At 33.8% G+C, this 13,833-nt stretch overlaps 1 pseudogene; it reads right to left on the bottom strand.

Moving 5' to 3' along the window:
* Window positions 1–380: 380 nt before the first annotated feature.
* On the bottom strand, window positions 381–1,161 carry LOC107991923 (peptidyl-prolyl cis-trans isomerase CYP19-3-like; annotated as a pseudogene).
* Window positions 1,162–13,833: the final 12,672 nt, after the last annotated feature.

Below are 13,833 nucleotides of genomic sequence, written 5' to 3'. Positions count from 1 at the left end.
TAGCATTAGAAATAGTATCAATATTTATTTTCTTAAAACGGGGCATATATTTAAACAAGTAATTACATATAACAAAATTTTAAATAGACACTTGCATTAATTTATGTATTATTTTAATTTTAATTATAAAATTTTCAATATTTTAGATTTATATATTATTTTAGTTTTAAATTTTCAAATTTTGAACACGTAAGCCTAAACATTTGTTCAACTTTTAAATTTAAAATTTTAAAGCGTAAAATAATTAATGTATGTTTTGATTGATACCATTTGCTATTTTTACATATGAAATTAAATCTATTATAATTACATTTTTTTTTCTTTTAATGGATTGGGGACATAAATAATTTTATCCTCAAGAAAAGGTAAAAATGATCTCATTTTCAAAAAATTATTCATTTTTATAATATTACTTACATACGCAACTGCCTACTGGCCTTGGACTTATGGACTAACAACATGGTGCTGATTAAACATACATTTCTTTTTCTTTCAAAAACAAAGAACTTTTGCCACGAGAGTTCAAATCTACAGGGATCACCCAAAGAAACATTATATACAACTGAAAGTGGAAAATTCTAACTTCAGCCCTCAGTTATCTGCCCACAATCTTCAATCACAACTGGATTGTTGGTACTCCCAGGTTCTGTACCCTCAAACTCCATCTCCACCAACACCTTAATACCATCCACAACTTTCCCAAACACAACGTGCCTCCCATCAAGCCAAACAGTCTTTGTGAAGCAAATGAAGAACTGAGAACCATTGGTGTTTGGTTCATCATTCGCCATTGATAGGATACATTGTCCAGTGTGTTTCCTCTTAAAGTTTCATCCGCAAATGGCAAGCCATAGATTGATCCTCCTCCTGTTCCATCACCCTTTGTGATATCTCCTCCTTGAGCCATGATCCCTGGTATTATAAGGTGAAAGGCTGGGGGCCTTTATAGTGCAGTGGCTTCCAGATATTCCAATCCCCTTCTCTCTGTGCAGAGGGCTCGGAAATTCTCAGCCGTTTTTGGAGTTGTCTGCAAATAACCCCGTGACAGTCCGACCTTGTTTCATCCTCCCAATCAGAATGTCAAAGAAGACTTTTGGATTGGGCATTGCTCTCTTCTCTTCTAGTAACAAGTACTACTGCTCCCGAACTTCAAATTGGGCTCTGTCAAATTATAAACTTTAGCTTTTTCTATCCTTAACATCACTTGATAGAAGGTAAAACAACATATTTGCTTTTTTTTCACAATTAGAGATTCTCCAAAAGATAATTATTAAAATAGAATGAGAAAATGGCACGGTTAAATGATAATCCTACTATATACAGATTACTTGGAAAAATCATGCTTTTCGAATAAAACCATACTTGAAAACAGTGGACATAAGATTAACTTGAAGGAGTGTCTCAAATACCAAATTTGTCAGCCCTGATTAACTTAAAAACGGTCTTCTACACTAAACAGTCAATAGAAAGCAAAACATGCTTGTTTTCAAAATTAGAGATTGTTCAAAAGGCATTCAAATAGACAATACTCGACATTACTTCACGCTGTCTCAAACACAATTTTCAGCAAATACTACAGGCCCGATTTATTTGAAACACAATCTTTTACACACTATTATACAGAAAAGAACCCTATTGTTTGTCATTACTTTTCAAATTACCTCCATATAGGTAAGAGTGCATTTTCTAATTCCAAAAATCCGAAATTTTAGTATTCATGTCAACAATAAGAAACACTTAAACTAGCCCGTAGAAAGTAAACTAAAGATAAACCAACATGCAGCTCATGACACTCAAGAACACAAGTAATCTGAACCACATTGACAAGCACAAGTGAAAAAAAAAACAGAAAAACTCAAAAACAGAAACAATTTATAGAATATCAATACAATCAAACCCTAGCAAAGAATATGAAAACAGAAAATCCCCCAATCAATGAAGGGTGAAAGATGTATCAGAAAATGTTCGTCATCACTCTCAAATCCCGTAGAGGGCGGACACGAAATCGGTCGATAAACCCAAAAGGACGTGCTAAGAGAGAAAAAGACGATGAAATAATATCGCACAAGTATTGAGCTCAGCAGGCATTTATACAATGAACCTGAAAGCCTTCGATAAGTGCAATTGCAGAACGGAGAGTTCTGAAATTCAAGGGCGGAACAAAAGCTTGGATAGAGGAGAAATCGATGATGAAGAAAAAATTTACCTTCGACGAAGTTGAAGGTTAGGTCTGGAGAATGCGATGAAAACTCCTTTGTTCTCTTTGGCTTATAAAGGGGAGCAGAGATTAGGGTTTTAGAGAGTAACGGAATTTGCAATCACATCCTTATGCTTCCAATATTTGTAATATATTCCAAAAAAAGTTATTGCGATTTCTTTCTATTGCCCCTCAGAAAAGGAAAATTGTAGACTTGGATTACATTTTGTCTAATTACAATTATTTTAAGAGATGGAATGAGTTTCTCCGTTGTAGATTACATTGAGTGAAGTTAGAGATTTACTCTTTAATTTGTTATGGAATTGATGGGAACAAAAAAAAAATGAATCTAGTGTAGGATGTATATATTGTAAATAAAAACTTGAAACAATTTAAACATAAAAATAGATTTAATTTTGTAGATTCAATTTATTTGTTAGAAATTTCAAACATAATTGAAACCATGAAATTAAGATGGTGCATCGTGTACAAATTCAACGTGAATGATAGTTTAGTTTGTAGTTTCTTCGAATGACTTCTTGTTGATTTTAGTTAAATAACTATTAAATTGGGTTAAATTTTACAAATGCTTCAGCTTTTGTATTTATTTTATTTTATTTTATATTTCAAGATCGCAACTTTACTAGAGTTAATTGTTGTATTCTATTGAGACGATTGTTGCAGTCTACTTGCAAGTCGGTGCAAAGTGAATAATTTTCTTCATGACAACACTTATAAAAAATGAGTTTGACCTAAATTCAAGTTACTTGTAAAGGATTTGAGATTCTTTATCTGATATTGTCTATTCAATAGGAAGGTTAGCAAAATACACCAACAATCTCGTGCATGATCATTAGAATGCAGTTATAAGGTATACTTGAAGTACACTCTAGACTATAAAGTGCATTATACAATGTATCCACATGCATCGGAAGGATTTAGTAATGTTAATTGGATTTTTGATAGTATGGAGACTAGATCAACTAGTTGGTATGTTTTTACCCTAAGTGGAGCAACTATGTCATTGAAATCTTTAGACAAACATGTATAACTTGTTCTACTATGTAATAATAATTTATAGCTCTTGATAAACTAGAAATAAGTTGAATGACTTTGAAATTTTCTTGAGAACGCTCTACCATGGCCAAAGCTTGTAAGTGCAATATGTATATATTATGACAATTTAACGGCTTCTATGAGAGCCAAGAATAATGTCTATAATGACAAGTCACGCCATATTAGACACATGGATAATTTCTTAAAACAATTGCTCTCTAACATTTGATATATGAAATTAAAAATGAATATTGGATATCCTTCGACGAAAGAATTGTCAAGAAAGCAAATCACAAATGCATGCTTAAAAAACCTGAAAATACCAAAACATCAAAATGTGCAAAATATATTGCATATAACTAAAAAAACCAACTCTAAACAACTTTAGCAAATCCTTTTCAACTACATAACCTGCACAACTCCGTCACAAGTCCAAAACTATAGAACTCACACAACTCTAGAACTCCAACAACTCAAAACTTCTAACTTCACAACTTCAAACAACTCATGGAAAATATCAACAATCACAAATATAAAATCCTTATCATCAGACCATATAATTGAAGAGTAACATATATTTTATAAACTTACTAAACATCCATTGAATAAACTAATTAATTTTCATTAATCACCTATAATTCAATGTTTCTACAAAAATAGTAGCTAACAAATAGGATCATATAATACATAACCCTACAAAAATTAACATCAAATCACAATATACCTAAACCTATAAATATAAAAACTATAGGTTCATTGTAATAAAAAACATGTATTATATGTAGCGTCCTAGAAAGTCACAGTAATCAACTCTTATCACATCCAATTCAAATTGAGTGTAAGGTGTTTGTCTCGTCAGCTGCAAACGAAATAAATTATTTAATAACTAGATTGTACAAAGTGTAAGAATGATATAAGAGATGGCCATGACAACACTTATACGTTGTTATATTTAAAATTCTTAACAGTTTTTTGCAGTCATTTTATCGCCAGTAAATGTATGATTATCTATGAGAGATTGAAAAGACTGTCACAAGTATTGTCATAACGAAAAATAAATGTACATATCCAGTAGTATTGACAAATAATGAATATCATTATTTTATATCTTATGACTATTAGTTATCTGTAATTTTTTGCATATTGATGATTGTTATGAAATGTTACGAATTTATATAAATTAACATGTTTTGCCTGTCAAGAACAAGCCTAGCCTGACTATCATTGAATGTCAATAAAATGCCTAGCATGACTATAATTGAATGTCAAAAATATATTTACATTGACAGTTTTTTAAAAATTCAAATGTTATATACTCCTGGATTACCACCTTTTTTTTATAAGAAAATACATTAATTGAAGGTCGTTATTTCTTGCAGCTCTTCCATTACACAGACCAGTTCAATTATAAAATACTTCTACTTACTTACCCATATGGAAACAAAGAGTCAACAATTTAATATATATACGTTAGCATACACTTTATAATATTTGTACAAAAAGATTGACTACTTACCATTTTTTTGTAAAGGGTTTATAATATTGCCAAACTTTATTTATTATCTATGGTTTCAAGTTACACGAGCAATAGCTTGTGAGTGATTTGCATTTAAATGATTTACTTAAATGCTTAAACTTACCAAGTTGAATTTCAAGCTTCACAAGCAACTTGCACTTCAATGTTTTTCATTAAGTTATGTCAATACTATACAAGTTACCTCTGTATGTGCACACATAATTCCCAACTACTAATGTGAAGGCTTTATAGAGGAGCCTAGGATGATTAAATCTGTGAAGGCACTAGTAGGGGGGAAGGTTAAGTTCAACCTGGCCTATGTTAAATTATGGATGTATAGTAGAAACTGGTATGCATTAGCTTGACGTAGTTTTGAAGGATCAAGGAATTTGTAAAGTGTTTCTAAAGCTTTACTACCTTAAGTTTACAATGATTTATATGTTAAAACTGAACATTGAGTTTAAAAGCATGTTTTAGAAAAACATCACTCACTGGGAGATTTTACAAAGTTATTATGTTTGAGATAGTTGTGTTGTGGGTATTGAAAATTGATTGTGTTGGAAGTTCGGTCTTGTTAGTCTTTGTGAATGTTTTCTAAAAGTTTCTAAATAATATGGGTTGCACTTAAACTTTCTTTCTCTAAAAGACGGGTTATATGTTTCCGTTAAGTTTTAAATAAAGGTTTAAAGGTTAAGGTCTGCAGGTATCATTGAAACAAAAGATAGTATCGGTTGACTTCACACTGTTTCTTGAGTTGAGAGTAGGTGATCCGGGAGGAGGTATGACAAAGGATACCACAATGATTGCTTTATCATGTAAACGCTGGGCATATTCAGACTTCACTGGCACATAGCTTGTTAGTTATGCTTCCACGAGGCACTTAGTGTTTGCAAACTTTGATCTAGGAATGATGCAATTACAACATATTAGGGATGAAATGAGACAGATAATCTTTAAATAAAACGAAACATATTAAATCTTTTACTCTAATTCTCTATGCGTTGTTACTTTTTTTTTCTTTTAAAGCACCTAAATGTTCTGACTTTAAGATAGAATAATTTGTAAAAATACACTCCGTTACAATGTTAATCATCGAATTAATTGAATAAATAAATAAAATGGGTTTAATAAAATAATAAAATAAAAATAATAGAACGAAGTTATATTATCTACAATTTCTTAGAAAACTGTAACAAAAGAACTATTCAATTGTTCTTGAATATATAAATGAAGGGATGAAAACCCTTTACAGCGGAAAATATACAGAAACTCAATTTTAATTAAAACCTTAAAAATACCAATACATTGGCAAAAAATATTGATTAAACATGCTTTAAAAATTACAGAGAATATAACTTACGCTCGTTGACGACTCTGAATCTGCCAATCACCAAATTTTTGGGGCACCACCACTTGAAAACCTTCCTATTCTCTGATTGAGATGGTTTGTGGGAACCAAAATTGGAATAAGGGGATGGAGAGATTTTTTTTTTTTTTTTTTAGAGAGAATGGATAGACTTCTTCGCAGAACTCTCTCCCGTTTGAGAGAAAAAAATTTGTTACGCAAAAATTCCCTCTTCTTCAGTCGGAAGAAGAGGGAAGTTAGAGAGAATAATTGGGAACGTGGGAAAACCACCCACGTTCCTTATTAAATAAATTAATATTAAATTAATATTAATTAATTAATTAATTATATTAATTATATTAATTAAATAAATAATTAAATAATTAAATCATATTTAATTAATATTTCATTTAAATCATATTTAAATGAATATCTCTCACATAACCTATAGTTTTAATTTAATTAATTTAATTAAATCAAATTTAATTAAATCAAATTAAACAAAACTATTAATTAATGCTCCAATTAATTAATTTCTAAATTAAATATCTTATATTTAATTTAATCCATAATTTGAATCATATTCAAATATAAATTTCTCTCATAACTTATAGTTTTAATATGTATCATATACACATTAAATTTTAACTTATAGTTTTAATATGAATCTAATTCACATTAAACTGATATTTGAACTTATTCAAATATTTTATTCTCTCATAATTTAATTTTGAATCATATCCAAAATTAAATTTATATAATAAAGTCTAATTAAAATATAAACTTTATATTATAATGTATCAATATACATTATATTAATTCCCAAAGTAAATTTGAACATTTCAAATTACAACCAATATAAATAAATCTCATTACTCTTTATGAGCTAGGAAGGGGACCTAATGGACCTACAGATCAGAAGCTACAACGATATGAGATTAATTGGCTAAACTCATTAACCACATTAATCAATATTCGTTAACTGTGTGTACACTCCACTAAAGACTCACAGCTGAACTCTTCTCACTGTAGATATATTTCTGTGTCCACGGATATAGACCAATACCAGTAAGTTAGTCCTTCACAAGTGTTCGTAACTCCAGCTGGGTCAAATTACCGTTTTACCCCTGGGTTACCTCTGGTCCTTAAATACCAGTGCTCCTCTAATGAACAACCTGTTTATGGTCCAACCACTAAACAGAAACCCCTCTCGTGCCATTGAGAGGGTAGGGCCCTTTGTTCAAGTCTCGGAGACACCATTTAAGGGAACACTTATCTACTTACCCTAAAGGTGGGAAGGAGTGAATTCCATCTTGTGTGATTATGTTCCCAGCTCTCCACTCGGTATTGTCCCCAAAATGATAAGAATATTGAGTCGGCAATCTGGCCACTCTCACTCGTATAAATCAAAGGACAATCCCTCGCAAACAGGAGTTCATAATACACTCAGGATTAAGACTAAGTTATCTAGGTCATCCTAATGAAATAGCAATCCAACTAGTTAACGGAGTTACATCTAGTGATTACTATTTCGTGGTCCAGTCTTATGCAAACTCATTGCATAGGATACCCTCACTCGCATGTCACATACATGAACGCATTTGATCAATGTGTCTGTATCAAATACAAAGTGAGCCGTATCCATAGTGTTAACAGGATAAGGTACCCAACCTTAACCCTATACTATAGACTCTTTAAGCTGATCTTGAACATTAATCCCTGTATGTCTCTACATACTGTTCAAGACTCATCAAACAGCTTAGGATGTTAGTTTATTGGATTTGGGTTATTAAGACAAAACTAATAAAATAATCAATAACACTTATTGAAATTAAATAATAAAATACTTTATTAATGACGGTCAATTGATTATATTTACTATCTACGAGTTTTAGGACATAAAACCCAACAAACTCCCACTTGGACTAAAACTCTAGTCCTTATGGGATGTACATAGTAGAGTAATCCTCAAACATTGGAAATGGTAAAATGTACAAGTATATTACATAAAACGTATATATACAAATACAATAAACTAGGGCATCATCATACCCATTACACATCTCCCACTTGCCCTAGGTTACCTAATGTACATATCTCGTAGACCTAGACTTTCTAGATGACCCTCGAACACTTTAGCCGTGAGAGTCTTCGTAAATGGATCAGCAATGTTGTGCTCCGAAGCGATCTTGGTGACGATCACATCCCCTCGTTGCACAATCTCCCGTATCAGATGATACTTCCTCTCTATGTGTTTCCCTCGTTTATGGCTGCGAGGTTCTTTAGAATTGGCTACTGCCCCACTGTTATCACAATATAGAGTGATGGGCAAGTTCATATTTGGAACAACTTCCAAATCATGTAGGAACTTCCTAAGCCAAACTGCTTCTTTTGCTGCTTCACAAGCAGCGACGTATTCAGCCTCCATTGTAGAGTCTGCAATGCATCCTTGCTTGATGCTACGCCATACTACAGCTCCCCCATTTAGGGTGAACACTGATCCCGATGTGGATTTCCTAGAATCCTTATCGGTTTGGAAATCAGAATCAGTGTATCCTGTAAGGATCAAATCCTTAGCTCCATACACAAGCATGTAGTCTCTCGTTCTCCTAAGATACTTGAGAACAATTTTAACCGCCGTCCAATGGTCTAACCCTGGGTTGGACTGATACCTACTGACTATTCCCACTGCATAACAAATGTCTGGCCTAGTGCAGAGCATAGCATACATTAAGCTGCCCACAGCTGAGGCATAGGGAATACGTCTCATATCCTCAACTTCTTGAGGTGTCTTAGGACTCTGTTCCTTAGACAAGTGAACTCCATGCCTGAAAGGTAATAAACCCTTCTTAGAGTTCTGCATCGAATATCGAACCAACAATTTGTCGATATAGGTTGCTTGAGACAGTGCTAGCGTTTTGTTCTTACGATCCCTTATGATTTGGATCCCAAGAACATATTGTGCCTCTCCTAAATCTTTCATTTGGAATTGGGCTGCTAGCCAAGCTTTAACGTCAGTAAGGTAACCCACATCATTCCCAATGAGGAGGATATCGTCCACATAAAGTACTAAGAAAGCTACTTTTCCTTTGTTGATTTTCTTATATACACAAGGTTCATCAACATTCTGGTCAAAACCATAGGATTTGATTGCAGTATCAAACCTAATGTTCCAAGATCTTGATGCTTGTTTCAACCCATAAATGGATCGATTCAGCTTGCAAACTTTTTGCTCTTGACCTTGGGTTATGAACCCCTCGGGCTGAGACATAAAGATACTCTCTTCAAGATTGCCATTCAGAAAAGCAGTCTTGACATCCATTTGCCATATTTCATAATCATAAAATGTGGCGATGGACAAGAGAATCCTTATAGACTTTAACATAGCAACAGGAGAGAAAGTTTCCTCATAGTCAACCCCTTCCCTTTGGGTATACCCTTTTGCCACAAGTCTAGCTTTAAAGGTCTGTACCTTCCCAGCTGAATCTCTCTTTCTCTTATAGATCCATTTGCACCCTATAGGTTTTACCCCTTCAGGTAGATCTACAAGCTCCCACACTGAATTGAAGTACATAGACTCCATTTCAAGGTCCATGGCTTTGACCCATTGGTCCTTATCTACATCATTCATTGCCTGTTTATAGGACAATGGATCCTCAACACCATCATCTGGTATGACAACTTGAGTTTCAGTTAAACCCAAATAGCGGTTAGGTTGTGATACAACCCTCCCACTGCGTCGAGGCATTCTCAACGATTGAGAAGGATGAGATTGACCTGATGTGGTGGTTTCATCAACCCTTGATGAGGGACCAACTTCATCAACAACCCTTGTTGATTCATCAGTAGCTTCACTTAATACTAATTTGCTTCGTGGTTTATGATTTCTCATGTGGTCTTCTTCCAAGAAAGTAGCATTTGTCGATACAAACACTCTATTTTCTTGTGGATCAAAGAATAGACCACCTCTCGTCTCTTTAGGGTAACCAACAAATTGGCATAACCTTGAACGAGGTTCCAACTTCTTGGGATTTGTCACTAATACGTGTGCTGGACAACCCCAAATTCTGAAATGACTTAAACTAGGTTTACGTCCTCTCCATAGCTCGAAAGGTGTTTCAGAAACACTCTTCGAGGGAACATTGTTCAAGATATGAACTGCAGTCTCTACTGCATACCCCCAAAACGAGCTAGGCAATTGAGCGTAACTCATCATTGAACGAACCATGTCTAACAAGGTTCTATTTCTCCTCTCTGATACACCATTTTGTTGAGGTGTACCAGGTGCTGAGAGTTGGGATTGGATTCCATGTTCTATCATATAGTCCTGAAATCTCAAATCCATGTACTCTCCACCTCGATCAGATCGAAGTATTTTAATCTTTTTACTTAATAGATTTTCAACTTCAGTCTTATATTCCTTGAACTTTTCAAGAGCTTCAGACTTATGCTCCATTAAGTATAAATAACCATACCTAGAATAATCATCTATAAAAGAGATGAAGTATTCAAAACCCCCTCTAGCTTTTACATTCATCGGACCACAGAGGTCTGAATGTATAAGTTCTAAAGGCTCTTTGGCTCTATAACCTTTTCCAGTAAAAGGTCTCTTTGTCATTTTACCTTCAAGACAAGATTCACATGGAGGTAATGAAACATCTTTTAACTTGTTTAGAAGTCCATTCTTTACCAATCTCCCGATCCGATCGAGATTTATGTGACCTAATCTTAAATGCCAAAGATAGGTATTGTTATTTGGAGAAATTCTTTGCCTTTTATTTTGAGTATTAGCAGTTCTAAACATCTCATGATTTAAAACTGCTTTTGCTTCATTAGGTCTTAATACATACAAGTTGTTTTCAAGCTTAGCTGAACAAATATGTACACCATTCTTATAAATGAACGCTTCATTCATAGAAAAATTAATTGAGTACATATGTTCAATAAGACAAGAAACGGAAACTAAGTTCCTTTTAATTTTAGGAACTATGTACAAGTTTTCCAAAAACATGAATTTATTTCCGAAAAACAACTTAGCATCTCCCACTGCACGAGCTGAAATGACATCTCCCGTTCCAACCTTGAGTGTCATCTCACTGTCCTCAAGCTGCTTGAAGGAACTAGTTTCTTGTAAAGAAGAACAAACATGGTTAGTGGCCCCTGAATCAAGTATCCAGGCATTTTGGTCATTTTCCACTAAACATGTTTCCAAGACAAGTAAATCATATTTACCTTCCTTTTCTTTCTTCTTAACAAGGTACTTAGGGCAATTTGTTTTCCAATGCTCATCAACATTGCAGTGAAAACATTTCCTCTTGATGGCTACCTTAGCCTTCCCTTTGTCCTCAACAGCAATAGTAGGACCTTTCCCTTTCCCTTCTTTCCTCTTTTGAATTTTCTCAGATCCAGAAGGTGAAGGTACAAACCTCCTCTTAGAATGGGCAACATTTGCCTCTTGTTTGATCTGAATGGACGGTTGTCCAAACATCTCTCTAAGAGAGTCCATGATCTGACGTGCAGTGACCATGATCTCATGTTTCTTGCTTAGTATGTCAGACATACTAGCCAAGATGTGGAGGCGAGCCTTGTCATTGGCCTTTGTCCAACGGTCATATGCATCCCTAACACTTTGGGATGCATGTTTAGTGGGGAAAGGAGGACATTCCTCCATTAAGACGAAGCTTAGATCAACGATAACTAAAATCATATTCAGTTTCGATTTCCACGTCGCATAATTTTCACCGGTTAATTGATCTTTTTTAAGCAATGCAATAATTGAGGAAGACATGCTGAAATAGCAAACAATTGACCATATTAGTTATCTTTGTCTTAACCCATTACATAAAACAATCCAATCAATTCAGCAAAAACAAACAATCAAAGAACCCTAATAAAACTAATGATTTAGTTTTTGCAACGATACTTCAGAAGTTTAGAACAAAAATCACCGAAGGGTGATCAATTACTCTTCTTCTGAATTGAGACAATCTCAACTAATTACTAATACCAGAATAACTCTTATTCCTATAGTTCTTAGCTATCGTTGTTCGGTCAAGGATTCATTAACTAACTTAATTCATCCCGTAAGTGTGACCCTACCATTTTCAGATCCCAGAGGTACGCTTCAACAGGCTACCGTTTAGGAAAGACAACTGTTGAAGATTAACCTAAGAAATCCTATCCATTTCTGGAGTTTGCGATGTTCCGACTTATATGATCAAGCCCTCCGAAGGGATGGTCGCTCCAGGACGACACGCAGGCGGATCATAGAAATCTCACGGTGCAACCTAATGGAGGAGACCGTAGGATACGTTGACACGCGTCCTTCTCCCACTTACTATGAACATTTCCCCTATTCACCTTGTTATTGACCCATACAAACACTTTCCGAAAGGAGGCCGCGCCCAGGGCGACACGAAGCCGAGTATGGATCTCACGTGTGAACTCTTAGGGACGTGAAAGCAAAAATAAAAATTGATATATCATATATACCATTTTTCTCCCACTAAAATGTTCTATTAATTTAGGTTTAGTTGCACTTAGCTAAATTCCGGCTAAATGAATCTAACTAAGTCTATTCTTATTATAACACTTATAATAAAACTTTACACTAAAGTTTCTAGGTGTATTAAACCATTTAATTTACCTAGTGACATCTTATGCTAATAGGAATAAGGTTAATTCAACGCCGGTTCCGGGTCAGTTCCCAGGTAGGAGGTGTTCCGTAAACCGTCAACTTAAGTACCCCCAGCCTTAGACAGAACTTTACCGGTGGAGTTCCCTTATAACCTTAAATCCTATTTGTCCTATTTAGTTTCATTAAACTAAAAATAAGACTTAATTCTAATCCTATTAGAATTAATGTGATCTTAGGTCTATTTAATTTTAAACAATTTAAAATTAAACCAAATTAATCCTAAGATCCTACGTTTGCATGCAACTCTTTATTATAGGTTGACGGTTTCTAATAATCAAATTTTATAACTATTATAAAATTAGTTAATTAGCCATATAATCATACACACTATGGTTTAAATAATTAAAATCAAATTATAATTAAATAAAACCATATTACATGCATACATTATATTAATATAACAATTATATTAAACTATGGATGTAATATGCACAATGCAAATTAATTTTCATCTTTTATTAATATAACAATTATATTAAAAAATATGAAAAACAATCAAGCATACACAATACATTAATTTAAATATAACAAATTATATTTAACTAAGTAATGTCATGCATCATGCTTATTCAATTTCATATATTTAAAATATCAACATATTTTAAATTACTCATGAAATTCATAATCATGCATTAAAACCATACATTATAACATTTATAATATATAAAAATGCATGAACATGCTTAACCTAAGGTGGGATTCATCTAAATGACATCCATAAAGCATTAAATAACAATTGAACCTGTAAAATTGGCCTCTAGGATAAAATAAAGCAATAATTACAATAATAAAGCCTTAAAAAATCCTAAAAGTGCTTTCAAAGCTCCAAAACCGGCCTCAAAACCTTCAAAAAACTTCAAAACGGCAAAAAAAAAGCTTGAACCGGCCTAAAATAGGAAGAACCGGCCCAAAACCCCTTGAACCGGCACCATATGAAAAAATCGGAGTCGAACCGAGCCGACCGCGCCGAGCCGTCCGTACAGCCGAGTGAACCGAGCCGTCCGTACAGCCGAGCCGAGCCG

The sequence above is a fragment of the Cucumis melo genome, chromosome 2 (genome assembly GCF_025177605.1).
Source record: "Cucumis melo cultivar AY chromosome 2, USDA_Cmelo_AY_1.0, whole genome shotgun sequence".
Lineage (NCBI taxonomy): Eukaryota > Viridiplantae > Streptophyta > Magnoliopsida > Cucurbitales > Cucurbitaceae > Cucumis > Cucumis melo.
This window is presented reverse-complemented; position numbering and strand designations above follow the sequence as displayed.